The sequence below is a fragment of the Lycium ferocissimum genome, chromosome 6 (genome assembly GCF_029784015.1).
Source record: "Lycium ferocissimum isolate CSIRO_LF1 chromosome 6, AGI_CSIRO_Lferr_CH_V1, whole genome shotgun sequence".
Lineage (NCBI taxonomy): Eukaryota > Viridiplantae > Streptophyta > Magnoliopsida > Solanales > Solanaceae > Lycium > Lycium ferocissimum.
This window is the reverse complement of record NC_081347.1, coordinates 33,527,343-33,541,503: the sequence shown is the minus strand read 5'-3', so window position 1 is coordinate 33,541,503 and position 14,161 is coordinate 33,527,343.

Here is a 14,161-nt window from a genome sequence, read left to right as displayed (position 1 = left end):
GGTCTACATAATCACATAAGACTTATAAGCACAGCTCAAGCTATTAGTACTTATTCCCACCTGACTAGACTATAACCAATTCCTAAGATATAACATGAACCTCTCTTCGAACATTAAATACCTCATTAGGGATCACCTACTAGCACTCTATTCGTGTCCTATAAAACATCCCTTAAGAACCTGTTTCTAAACTCATTGGATTATTATTATAGAACCGTCATCATGAACACGTCTCACCTTAAAGGAACAGAGTCATAAGATGAGATCAACATCAATAACTATGAAACAAGCTCAACGATATCACAAGAACAACGGGAACCATAAGCTTTGGTACTTTTAGAATTGAGTTTATTGAAGATGTCATATATAGGTTCACAACAAAGGAATCATGCCTTAAGAAAGAAAGGTTTAGCCTTAACATACCTGGAATCTTGCTCCTTGACCTTCCCACTTATCTCTCCGACTTGTAATCTACATATAAAATCGTTCATACTATTATTAGGCTCACCATCGTACACTTATCTTAAGCCTTTAATTAAAATCCCTTTAGAATCTGCCGAAATTCGGGCAAAGATCTCCCCTGTTTATATGCCTAATCCGAAACCATAATCCAGTAACCAACAACAATAACAACAATACCAACATCAACCACAATATTATCATTACCAACATATTCCATAAAACATCCCAAACGACATTTTTCCAATTTTTCCACCAACAAATCCACTATAAGATTATTCTACAACTCTACTTCCGTAAATAAACTTATATCCATATTAATAGGGAGAGATTCATACCTTATTCTCGCTAGTACCGCGATATCTCCAATATTTGCCTTGAATTTCAACCAAGATTCACCGCAATACGATAGTATAATTGCAACTATGCGTTGTCCAAAATTAAATCCGGAGATTACACTTAATTCGCGTTAAAATCTAGTAGACAGCAATTGGGAGAATTTTCTAGAAGATTTGGGAAATATTTGGAGAATTCTTGGCTGAAAAATGAGGTTTAGCATCAGATTTGGTCCTTAAATAGTGGGTCAAATTCGGGGGGTCAATGTAGCAGTACTGTAGCAAGTCGGTACTGTAGAAGACTGTAGCAAAGACGTAGCAACCCGGTTACTGTAGCAACATTTCTGCTTTGTTAGCCGAACTTGTAACGTCCATAATTCTCTACTCCGATGTCCTATCGACGAGCGGTTTGTTGTGTTGGAAACTAGACTCGACGAACTTCATTTTAGGATTTTGAAACACCTTAAAACACTTCATATGCTAAGAGATATTCTTCCCTCAAGTTGGACCAAAATCTCCACACGAAACTTTACCCATCCTTTCTCCAAAGTCATACTGCTCCGTTTCTTCCACTTATTTCCTTATAAAACCTTCCGGTATACCTTATATACATCCTTCACTCATTAAATATACTTAATAATGCTTGCTCCTTATATTCCAAAGTTGTTTTACTTAGCCATAGCTCGACATACTTACGTTCAAATTTACTAAGTGCTTCTCTGAAAGTACGGGGTGTGACATTTACATTATGAGAAAGAGTTTTAGAGACAAAAAGCAGGATACACTTGATTCTCTGAAGGTGATAGAAACACCAGGTTTTTTCACAATTTAGTAAATGGAAGGAGAAAAAGGTTACAGGTGAATAGAATTCAAATATCTGATAGTGAGTGGATAGAAGATAAGGAGCAGCTTGCAGCAGAAGCAGTTAATTTCTTCGAACAACAATTCTCTCAAGAGGAGGGGGCTCTAGATTTTGGCATGCTGAAGAATATTCCACAGATGGTCTCTTCTGAAAGCAATGATTTGCTTTGTGCACTTCCATCCCAGGAAGAAGTAAAGAATGTTGTTTTTGAACTTAAAGGAGAGAGTGCTTGTGGTCCTGATGGATTATCAGGAACTTTCTTTCATTCATGTTGGGACATTGTAGGAATGGATGTATTCAGAATGGTTCAAGCTTTCTATGAAGGTCATACTCTCCCAAAATCAGTAACTCATACTAATTTGGTGTTAATCCCTAAGAAATCAGAAGTTCACACTTTTGGGGATCTCAGACCAATAAGCTTGAGTAACTTCATAAACAAGGTCATTTCGAGGGTGGTTCATGGAAGACTGGATAAGATTCTACCAGGTTTGATCTCTAGCAACCAGTCTGGTTTTGTGAAGGGAAGAAGCATTATTGAGAATGTGTTGCTCACTCAAGAAATTGTCACAGATATTAGAAAGAGAGGTAAACCTGCAAATGTGGTGATTAAGTTAGATATGGCTAAGGCATATGATAGAATGTTCTGGCTATATTTAACTAGGGTGCTGAGAAGAATGGGATTTGCAGAAATTTTTATGGACCAACTATGGAGGCTGTTGGCAAATAACTGGTATTTAGTTTTGTTGCATGGCCAATCTTATGGTTTTTTCCACTCTACAAGGGGTGTGAAGCAAGGTGATCTATTGTCACCTGCTCTATTTATACTTTCAGCAGAAGTGCTATCTAGAGCACTTAACTCTTTATTTGAGCATGATCAGTATAAGTGCTTTGGTATGCCTAAATGGAGTGCAAACCTCAATCATCTTACTTATGTTGATGATACCATCATCTTTGCATCAGCTGATAAACTATCATTGGAACTGACTATGAATGTTCTGAGAGATTATGAAAAGTTGTCAGGTCAATTGATAAATAGAGAGAAAAGTTTCTTTTACATGCATCAGAAATCAGCAGTGCAATTATGTCAAGAAGTTGAGCAGGTAACTGGTTTTACAAGAAGCATGTTTCCCTTCGAGTATCTTGGCTGTCCTATCTTCCACTCTAGAAAAGGGAAAGTTTATTATAATGATCTAATTAAGAGGGTGTAGGCTGCAGAACTGGAAAGGAAGGTTGTTATCATTTGGAGGGAAGGCGCCTTATCAATGTTGTCTTACAAAGTATGCCAATGTACCTTCTATCCGCAATGGCACCTACTAAGTACACACTAAATGAATCGCATAAAATCTTTGCAAGATTTTATTGGAGTAATAAGGAAGAAGGCAAGAGTAGACAACGGGTCGGCTTGGTCAAAGTGTGTGTTCCTAAACGAGGGAGAATTGGGATTTAGGTCCCTTTTTGATGTATCAAAAGCTTTATTCACTAAGCTATGGTGGAGATTCAGAACTTCTGATACCTTGTGGTCAACATTCATGTGGAATAAGTACTGTAAGAAACATATTCCAACCAGGGTTCAATGGAAAGGAGGCTCACAATTATGGAAGAAGATGCTAGAATCAAGAGATGCTATAGAAGGGGAGATCTGGTGGGAACCAAGAAATGGTTCTGCTAACTTTTGGTTTGACAACTAGACTAAACTTAGTCCTCTTGCCCAGCTTACGCCAGCTAATTCCCTATGGATGACAGTATTCTGGAGGTTGCAGATGTGATAGAGGATAGGACTTAGAATTATCAGACATTGCAACAAATTGTGCCAGAAGATATTATTGATCATATAAGAAAGGAGATGCACATTGACACTCCCTCAGAAGATATGGATAAGGCCTGGTGGATGCTCGTTAATAGTTGTAAGTACACTGTTAGTAGTGCATGGGAAGTAATAAGACAAAGGCGTGCCTCAAACTAGTGTTATAAGCAACTCTAGATAAAAAGTTTGCCTTTCAAGATTGCTTTCCTCTTGTGGAGAGTGTGGAAGCAGAAGTTACCTGTTGATAATGTACTTGCAAAGATGGGGATATCTATTGTGTCTATATGCAGGTGTTGTGCGTAGCCCCACCAAGAAACAATGAACCATATGTTTGTGACAGGTCAATATGCTGCAGATATATGGAAGATGTTCTCAGCAGCAGCAGGTGTGCAAGGCCCTTTCATTCAAGTTAATAAAACTATCAAGAAATGGTGGGACACAAAGTGTTCGTCAAAGCTGAAACCATTATACCAAGTAGCCTCACTGCGCAATCATACTTTGGCAACTTTGGAAAAGAAGAAACACAGTTTTGCATGGTGGTAACATGTCTAGGCATAGGGTCATATATGAGATTAATCTTAATCTCATTCAACTGGCCAAAACTAGATATCCATGGATGACAAATTTGCCAAACTCTTGGCCTCAGCTGGTACAAAGATTTGGAACAATATAGGCCTCACATACAGTATATACTGGTTCAATGGATTAGCCACTCTCTCCGCAGTTGGTACAAATGTAATAGTGATGGTGCCTCCAGGGGAAATCTTGGTCCTAGTGCATCTGCATTTTGTGTGAGAAATCATGAAGGAGAGTTCATTCATGCTACTGCTAGCAGGATTGCAGATACAACCTATCTGTGTGTAGAGGCAAAAGCAATGCATGATGGCATTATATTTTGTGTAACACAGCAGCATCTACCACTGATATTGGATATTGATTCACTTGGTTTAATGAAGATAGTAGAAGGGGACTGGGAAGTTCCATGGAGTATTAGTATGGAGGTGCAGAAGATTAGAGAATGGAGAAAGAAGGGACTGATACAAGTTAGACATGTGCAGAGAGAGGGCAATCAGCTTGCTGATTTTTTAACTAATTATGTTTTTGATTTTGCAGGTACTCTTAACTTTGAGCTATTTACTGATTTACCAACTGCAGCTAGGAGACTTGTAAACATGGATAAAATGCATTTGCCAAGCTTCAGATTTAAAACAGTAATTCCTAGGGAGCCAGATTAAAGCATGCAATTCATAAGTTCAAATGCAGTAACTCTGAAAGCTACAGATCATTGTTGACAGGAATATCAAGGTGGAGGTATTTCAAGATCAAGTTTATCTGCTCTTGAATCACATTTACTAAGCAGATTCTATCCAATGTGTGGTATTAACTTCATGTTCAGCCTGTTGGAAGAATCTCCTTAGTGATAGAGGATAAGTACAGATAAACTGTCATATTCAAATGCTTTCATATTCAAGTTCAGGAGACTCAGATTATATACAGCTTTGGCTAGCATAAAAGGCCTGATTTTGCACAGTTGCAAGTTGGAAGGATACTTCTATTGGCATTTGATTACATAACACCTGTTGAGAGCTTGAGGTGACTGAAATGGAATCAAGCCAAGGCTTGGAATGGTCATGCATACATTAGGCTAGATATAGCTACTTAGGTTGTTTTACCTTTGATTTCTAGGCACTTTTGGCCTTGTAATCTTTTTTGCTTTTGCCTTTCTTCTTTCTTTACACTTTAAATCGTACAGAACTTTATTTTTATAAAATTCACAACTATGCCTAGTGCTAGTTGTTTTATTTTAAAAAAAAAAATAGTTTACTCCAAAGATTTGACTAAAGTTTTTTGTTTTTGTTGTAAATTATTTAGTACTTTTTTTTAATCAAATACATCAACAGGACATGCCTATTGATTTGTTTTATTAATCATCAAATAAAGGTAAAAGTACAAAGATCCAGAAAAGCCAAAATAGGCAAAAATAAAGGAAGAACAAAAATAGTAGAAAAGAAAGGTCCAAAAATGCAAGGAAATAGGACTGTTGAGCTTGTTGCATCTTTGAAACCTTGTACTGATATTTGCCTAATGCTGTATTTCATGTGTACAACATCTCCATCCACTCTTTGCACGATGTTGCGATCTTTGTAGAATTAAGAATTATCCATGCTCCAGCTGCAGTTGCATTACCTCTGATCATCCTATCTTCAAAGTTCTTGATCTGATATTTGGATAATGTTGTTTGTCTAAGTTCAGCAGCCTTCTACCTTGAGAAGGAAGATGTGTGTATTGCCAACATTCTACTGCTCCCAGCAAAATGGCTTGATTTGCAATATAATCTGCTAAACTATTTCCCTTCCTCTTGACATGTTGAAACTTAACCTCACACATTGTTATCAGATGTTTGATGTCTTCCACTATTACAATAAGCTGCCATGGAATTTCCCAGTTCCTTCTATGATACTCTTCATCACCATGGAGTCATCTCGACCGATACCTCGTATGTTATTTGCCACACAATGATAAATAGCCTCTTTGATTGCCACAACTTGACTTCATGTTAATTGTCTCGTGAATCTCCTTTCATTCGCATATATCGGATCACCAAGTGAGTTCCTCAAGCGATAGCCATGAACTCCTCCCGTGATTGCCTTTACACGCACCATCCGTATTCGCATTTATCATACCATCGGTGGATCCAAATAGATGAGCGATACCTCATTCTGGGCACGATCTCTTCTAAGTACTGAATCATAGCAGGTAAGTTTGACGGGAAGGTCTGCAGTTTAGGATAAGCTGCTTGCAGTAATTGCCACAGATATCTGTTGATATGATAGATTAGGCTACTGAATCCAATTGTAACCCCATGTTTAATGGTGTTTCTCCTCCATAGACTCAGTTGTGATTGCGGATTGCATGAATTATAGGCCTCGGATGGGTCTGCAACTCTTTGTCCACCACTTTGATATCATATATGGAATATGTTGTCCTTTGAATTGAATACCTGCAAAATTAGCAAACATTCTCCACAGTTTTGATGTTGTAGGAGAGGTTAGAAAAAGATGTGACATTGTTTCTTGTTTTGGTTCTGTGCAACACCAGCATTTTGATGCTAATTGAATTCCCCTTCTGCATATTACATCATCAACTGCATTTTATATCTCCAAGATCTCCAAAGTGTGAATGAGAACTTAAATGGAAGATGTTTCCTTCACATCTGATTATAGATATCCATTTTCACTTCTCTATGCCTCACATACTCCCAAGCCCTTTTGACTGAAAACTTTCCATTCTTTTCTAGTAACCACCAGCTTCTAGTTCATCTGTTACCTGAGGAAGGGGAATAGTCTCTATCACATGCTTCACATACTCTTCAGGTATATATTGAATTAAAACCTGTGCATTCCATCCTTTGCATCGGCAAAATTCTCGAACTTCTATTTCCTCCTCCAAAATATCCTCAGGTAGGACATGATATAATGCACCAAGATTTGTCCAGTTGTCAAACCAGAAGCTAGATCCCCTTTTTCACTTGCCACCATATCTGATGCTCCACCAATTCCCTTACTATTACCAGCTTTCTCCAGATAGGGGATGCCCCTTAAGCTTGCGCAATCACATGATGAAGCTTTTTGCAGTATTTGTTTATCATGAAAGAACTCCACAATGAAGGCTTTGTTCTGAGATTCCACCATAGTTTACAAAAAAAGGCATTTGATACTTCAAATAATGATCTAAACCCCAGTCCACTTTCATCTTTAGCAACGATGCATTTAATCCAATGCACACCTTTCTTGTCACTAGTGTTTGACCAGAAAAACCTTGAGAAAATACTATGCATTTGTCTGATCAAACCCTTTGGAGGGTTCATTCCTGATAATAGGTATACAGGCATGCTTTGTAATACATGAGATATCAGTGTTGCTCTTCCTCCATATGACAGTAGTCTCCCTTGCCGTGCATTAACCCTTTTGGAAATCTTTTTTACAACTGTATCATAATGTGAAATTTTGTTCCTACTGTAGAAAATTGGGCATCAAAGATAAGTGAATGGAAAGAGGACTTGCCTAATTCCTGTGATTTGTTTCAGCCTTGAAACCAAGCTACTCTGCACCTTTTCATGAACATAGAAGGCACTCTTATTCAAATTTACCAACTGGCCTGGTACTTTCTCATATCTATTTAACACTCTCGCCATCAGTTTTACTGAATATTGGTCAGCAGAGACAAAGAGAATTGTGTCATCTGCATATGATAAATGATTAATTCTTGGACTCCATTTGGGCATACCATACTCCACAAACCTTGACTTTTTATACAATGCATTTAGTCCTCTTGATAATGCCTCAGCAGCTAAAATGATAAGGGTGGGGGATAAAGGATCACCTTGTTTAACTCCCCTTGATGACTTGAAAAAACCATGTGCTTGCCCATTCAAGAGAACTGAATACCAGTTGTTTGATAGTAGCCTGAACACCATGTCAATTAGCACCACACTAAAACCAAATTTCCTAAGCACTTTGGTGAGGAAGAGCCAAGAGACTCTATCATATGCCTTGGTCATATCCAATTTAACCACCACATTTTCTGTTTTGGTTCTCTTGTTTATATCTCTAACAATTTCCTGTGTGAGTAGTGCATTCTCCATGATACTCCTTCCCTTCACAAAAGCTGATTGATTCTCGAAATCGGACACACCGCGTGAGCTTTACTAATCTTTCATGCAGTACCCTTGAGATGATCTTGTTTGTAAAATTGCTGAGACTGATTGGTCTCAGATCTGAGAAACTTTGCACCTGCTCTTTCTTAGGGATAAGAATCAGATTTGTATGAGTGATGAATCTTGGTAGTTCTTGCCCCACAAAGAATGCCTTCACCATATCCACCACATCTAGTTTGACTATCTCCCAACATGATTGAAAGAACAATCCTGTGAATCCATCAGGACCACAAGCACTTTCTCCATTCAAGGCAAAAACAACTTCTTTGACTTCTTCTTCAGTTGGTAGCATCTCCATGGTATGATTCTGATCTTCTGTGACTAGGGTAGGGATATGTTTTAGTAAACCAAACTTAGAAGGAATTCTATCTTCTTCAAATTGCTTCTGATAACATCTGACTGCTTCTTGTGATATCTCTTCTTGATTGATTAGCCAATTTCCATCAGCATCTTGGATATTATCCACTCTGAGCTTCTTTCTCCTCCCTTTTGCATAAGCATGGAAGAACTTTGAGTTTCTATCTCCATCTTGAAACCATGTTAGTCCTGATTTCTGTCTCCAAAACAGATCTTCCAAGTGTAAGAATCTACTAAGGTCTGCCTGCACCCTATGTAGTCTCTCTCTATTCTATCTTTGGAGATGATTCAAACTGCTCCTCATGGACTTTGATTACCTCTTCCAGTGATGCAATTTGCTGAAAAATATTGCCATATGTGTTCTTACTCCAATTTCTCAATGCATTCTTCACCTTTTTGAGCTTGTGATGAAACTTGGTAAATGGATTTCCTTCAAAATCTATACACCAGTGTTGCTTGATAACCTCCTGGAAACTCTCATGTTGGACCCAAAAATTCAAGAACTTAAAAGGTTTTATGATCACCTCAATAGTTGTGGAACACTCTAGTTGCAAAGGAGAATGATCAGATCCCTTTTTTATCAGGTAAGTTACCTTCATGGTAGGCATTACATCTAGCAATTTATCATTACAAACCATCCTATCCAATCTTTTAAAAATGCATGCTTCTTCAGCTCTTCCATTCCACCATGTATATGTGCTACCTCCATATCCAAGATCCTGTAAACCACAACTGCTAAGACAGTGATTGAAATATGCTACTTCATTATACAAGGTAGACCTCCTAATTTTTCCTCTTCTGTAGATATGACATTGAAGTCACCTCCCAATAGCCAAGGTAAATCAAAAAGATTAGAAACCTAGCTAATGGAATCCCAAAGCACTCTTCTTTCTCCAGCATCACAAAAGGCATACCCCACTGTTAAGACTATACGACAGTTTAAACTTTGGTGAAATAGCTTCAAAGTAATCTGTTGTTCATTGTCTATCTCCACTGAACCCTGTATATCCTCTGAGAGGAATAACGAGATTTTGCCTGAGATATTGACAAAAGTTGTGTCCATACCTAACTTTCTTCTAAATCTTTCTACTTGTTCGAAGATCTTCAAAGGTTCCATCGGACCAATAATATCTTTATATGTTTCTTCTATTGATTAGTTAATCTCTCAAAGGATTGCTGAGTATTAACTTATCTGATGTTCCACAATAAGAGCTTATTCATCATGATTAAGATTGTTTGGAGGCTACCTGCCTCTTTGATAATAGTTTGACAGGGGGAAAAACTTCCTTCTTTCCTCTTTTTACTTTTGAGTTTCTCATTTGCCTTATCTGTCTAGGAGAGAGATCTGCTGCTCTTGACACCTGATCAATTTGAACATTAAGCAAATCTTTCTTAAGCTCCTGATCTTTTATTTCCTGAGGGGGGTTACTTCTTGGAGTCTTTGGGACTAATCCACCAGGCTCCTTTGGATGATTAATAGGACTGATATCTAAGGATTGCTCCTCAGTTCGCTCTTCTTCTGTCTTGTCCTCTTTCCACTTATCATGTTCACCCTTTTCCACCACTGCTTCCTGGCTTGTGCTAATAATTTTCCCATTTGCCTCTTGCCCCTCTACTAATTCTGCAGGCTTTCTATCTGTCTCTACTAATTCTGTGTTAATCTGGATTGCAGTATTATTGATGACCTGATCTTTTAGTTGCTCAGTATTATCTCCTCCCTCATTGATCTTTGAGCCATTGCTTCCATCTTCATCAACTATTAGAACCTCCTTCTGATTTTGCTTCATACTTTCTGATAGTTTCACTTGATCTTCAGCAGGAACACTACTTTTTGCTTGCTTACCAAAAGATTTTTCTACCCAAGGTTTTGTTGATTCTTTTTCTGCTTCAGAGTTTTCTTTGTCTTGTTTCTCCATTTCCTCCAAGTTGATTTCCTTCTCATTTTGTTCATCAAGTATTGCAAAAGAATTATTAATTTTCAAATCCTTACTAACATCATCAGCCTGAGAATTATTGAAGATTCTCTTATCCTTTACTATCCCCCAACCATTGATCACTCCTTCATGCTCCACCTTCTTGTTCATATTCTCTTGATTCCTCTTTTGTGCCTTTTCATTCTTCCTCCTGCCATGATTCCAAGTATCTTTTGTTGGCACTTCATTATTCATTGCTTTCTTCCCTTTATCCAACACAAGATTTGTGCATGTAGCATCCTTTGTAACCTGCCCTTGTTGTTTCATATTTGCATCAGTAAAACTTGTCTCTGCATGTTCTTCATCCTTACTCTCCTTTGCTGGTTTTAAATCTGGATGAAGTACAAAGCATTCCTTCTCATTGTGCCCTTGTAGTCTACATGATTTACAATACTTTGGCATGTAATCATATTTAATATCAATCCAGTTTGCAATGATCTCTCCAGTGCCCGACCTTTTCATACCAACATTAATTCTTTTAGGGAAGTCTTTTAACAAATCAACCTCTACCTTCACCTTTGCACAACTAGGTCTAGACTTGTTCTTTGTTGCCATATCAACGTGTAAAGGTTTCCCTATTGCTTTAGCCATTGTAAAAAGAGACTCCTTCACAAAAAAGTTAGGAGCTAATGAAGGAAAAGATATCCATGCAAGGGCAGTCGAGGTTTCATATTCAGGATGGAACCAAGGTTCCCATTTTTGCACTCTCATCTGGTAGAAACCATCCTTAGCCTTCAAGTAGTACGCAGGTTTGGACATCACATAAATATGGTCTTCCATGGATGATAATCTGAGGAGAAGATGTCGTTCCCATAAGTATCCAATGGGGCACTCGGATTTTATCTCGCATTGAAGAGGGATTATTTTACGTAGTTCTCCAAGTTCAGGCCATCCATATGAGAACTTACCTATCATTGCGTATTGAATCTTCTCTTGTATTATCATTGCATTCACTTTCGCTTCATCCCACAAACCCATGGGCTCACCATGCACATACGTTAGAGGATTCTCTTGAATAGGGTTTGGGTTAGGTTTTATAGTGGCTATTTCAATCAAAGGGTTTAATTTCTGGGCATATAGATGTTTTGGTGGTGGTTCTTCTTGAGGCCGATGCTGGCCACCCCCAGGTAGGGGTGGCCATGCACCGGCAGTGGCCGTAGCCATGCCGACGTCAAACACTAGGGTTTAGGGTTTGTTTTTTAGGGTTTTCGTTGAGAGTTTTTCACTGACTCTAAAAGTTGCCCAAGCTGATCATGTATCTTTTTTGTAAATTATTTAATAAAAATTGATTATATTTGCTAAAAATTTTGTAACTGATACATATGTGATAAATTATTTTCCCGCAGATTTTGACTATCTTTTTAATGGATTGTTAATATAACAAAAATTAAAAATTGATTATATCGCCTAAAGTATTGGTAATCCCTTATATCACCTAAAATTTGGGCTCTGATACCACTATTGATTTTTTAATATTGTTCTTTCTTCTTCTTTCTATATATACTATATATAAGAGTAAAAATTATAGCAAGGAGCAATTTTATTACTAGAAATTATAGCAAGGAGCAATTTCATTACAACTATGTAAAAGCGGCTAAAAGCAAGCACCTCGTCGACAACATGTTGCTTGCTAGCGAGGGTAATTTGGTCATTTTAGCTGAATTTGTTTTCCTTATTGGTATATATAAAGTGATATTATTGCTGCTTTATTTTTCTTTTACTATTAAGACATTTTAGCCCTTTAGGTCCCACATGTCTTTGTCCTACAATAGACCCAATAATTAATTTTGATATGACATCACATGCCAGGCTTTAGAATGTTGTGCCTTATGTTGTTTGCTTCGTACATTTAGAAGAGTAAACATACAGTTATCAATGCAAATGTATCTATTCCCATGCAAAACAATACTTTTGATTTAACGATTGTAGAGACAAAAAATTGAAACATAGCAGATTTATATTATCAATTAAAAATTCATAAAGAATTTATCCACCAATTTCAACATTTTCATCTGTGTTTGGGCCCGTGCACAGCACGGGATTTTATAACTAGTATGAATAATAGACCCCTAGACCTCTGACCCCAAACTCGTCGATCAGTCTTATTCCACTAGCCCTGCTCCCTCTGTCTCTCCCTTTGAAGTTCGCTGTCACGACCCATCTTAATAAGCCGTGAAGGCATTAAATTCCCTACGTTAGTGAGCCATCCACAACCCAAAATTTACGAAAAAATAATTAATCATGCGGAAACATCATACAAGTCAATTTATAGTCTTGAAATATCATTAATAGCATAGAAATACGGAATAAGTATACAACCCCCAAAATCTGGTGTCACGTGAACCGCTGGTACTAGGCACATAATCCACACACCAAAAAGAGTGCAGATAGTGTAGCGTGAGTACAAAAAATAACGGGTACTCAGCCGCATCGTCGATCGACCCTAAGGAAAACAGAGACTAGGGTTGACCTACGATTACTACCTTTACACTTAACTGCTATTAGTCCACAGTAACAATAATCAAAATAATCTCGAGTTATAAGCCTATATAAAGTTTCTAATCCTCAAGTTCGTCAAACATCAAAGGGCATTTAAGGCAAATCAAATAACAAGCCAAATAAGACTTGCACACACAAGGAAACCAATAAGATATGGCGATATGAAATGATATGCAGATGCAAGGCCTTTTCCATCTCCAGTACACACACGTTTAACTTCTATGAATCGTGAACCATGGGGGACTCGCGAGATCCATATGCCAACCTGGCATTCTTAGATCTCCCAGATCACATCCGCTCTCAGCCATTTTAGGCTTCCAATCTCTATACTCGGCTCTATAGGCTCAAAATCACAATACCCGGCGCTTAGGCCCACATTTACCTGTCATATAGCCAATCTGGCGCACATTACCATCATCACTCCATTCAGAATTATTTCCCATCAGACCTTTCACAAATATCCTCAAATGCACATGAGCTACTATAATAATCATAAATATGACATGCAACATAATAAGCCATCAAGATAAGTCATAAAGACTCAATCTTTAGCTCTTTTTCACTTTTAAATGAGTATTTAGGAGTGATGATAACATACAATCATAGATAAGACAGGTAATAAGCATAGAACCAATAAATAAGGGACCTCATATCCCAATCCTAGACACAAATCTATGCTAGCAGCTAATGCCTAAAGCATCGCATTCAGACAAGACTAACACAAATACCCTTATCATGGCACTGGTATTCGATACAAGTGCTCGTCACCTCACAAGTATCGGAACCCCTTTGCGTTACCCTATTGTCCTCTCTTATTAGTCCAATTTTAACCAACCAAGATGCTTAAGTTAAGGTTCATAGTCTCGACATGCCTGGAATAGGAGTCCGAAATCACAGCGATGTCTTGCCCTTTCGTAGAGCCTCCGAACAATCCCAATATGTTCAAGAACAGATTATACGTAAGAATACGAGTCAAACGATACCCATATTACCTTATAAAATATTCAGGTTTAGAAATTTAACACAAAAACCCCGTCCTAAACCTCAAAGCTTAAAACATAATTTCATAGGAAAATAGGGTTCTATAAGGTCAAATTATTGTTCTAGGAAGTCATACGAATCCAATGATATTCATATTACCATACTTTAAATCCG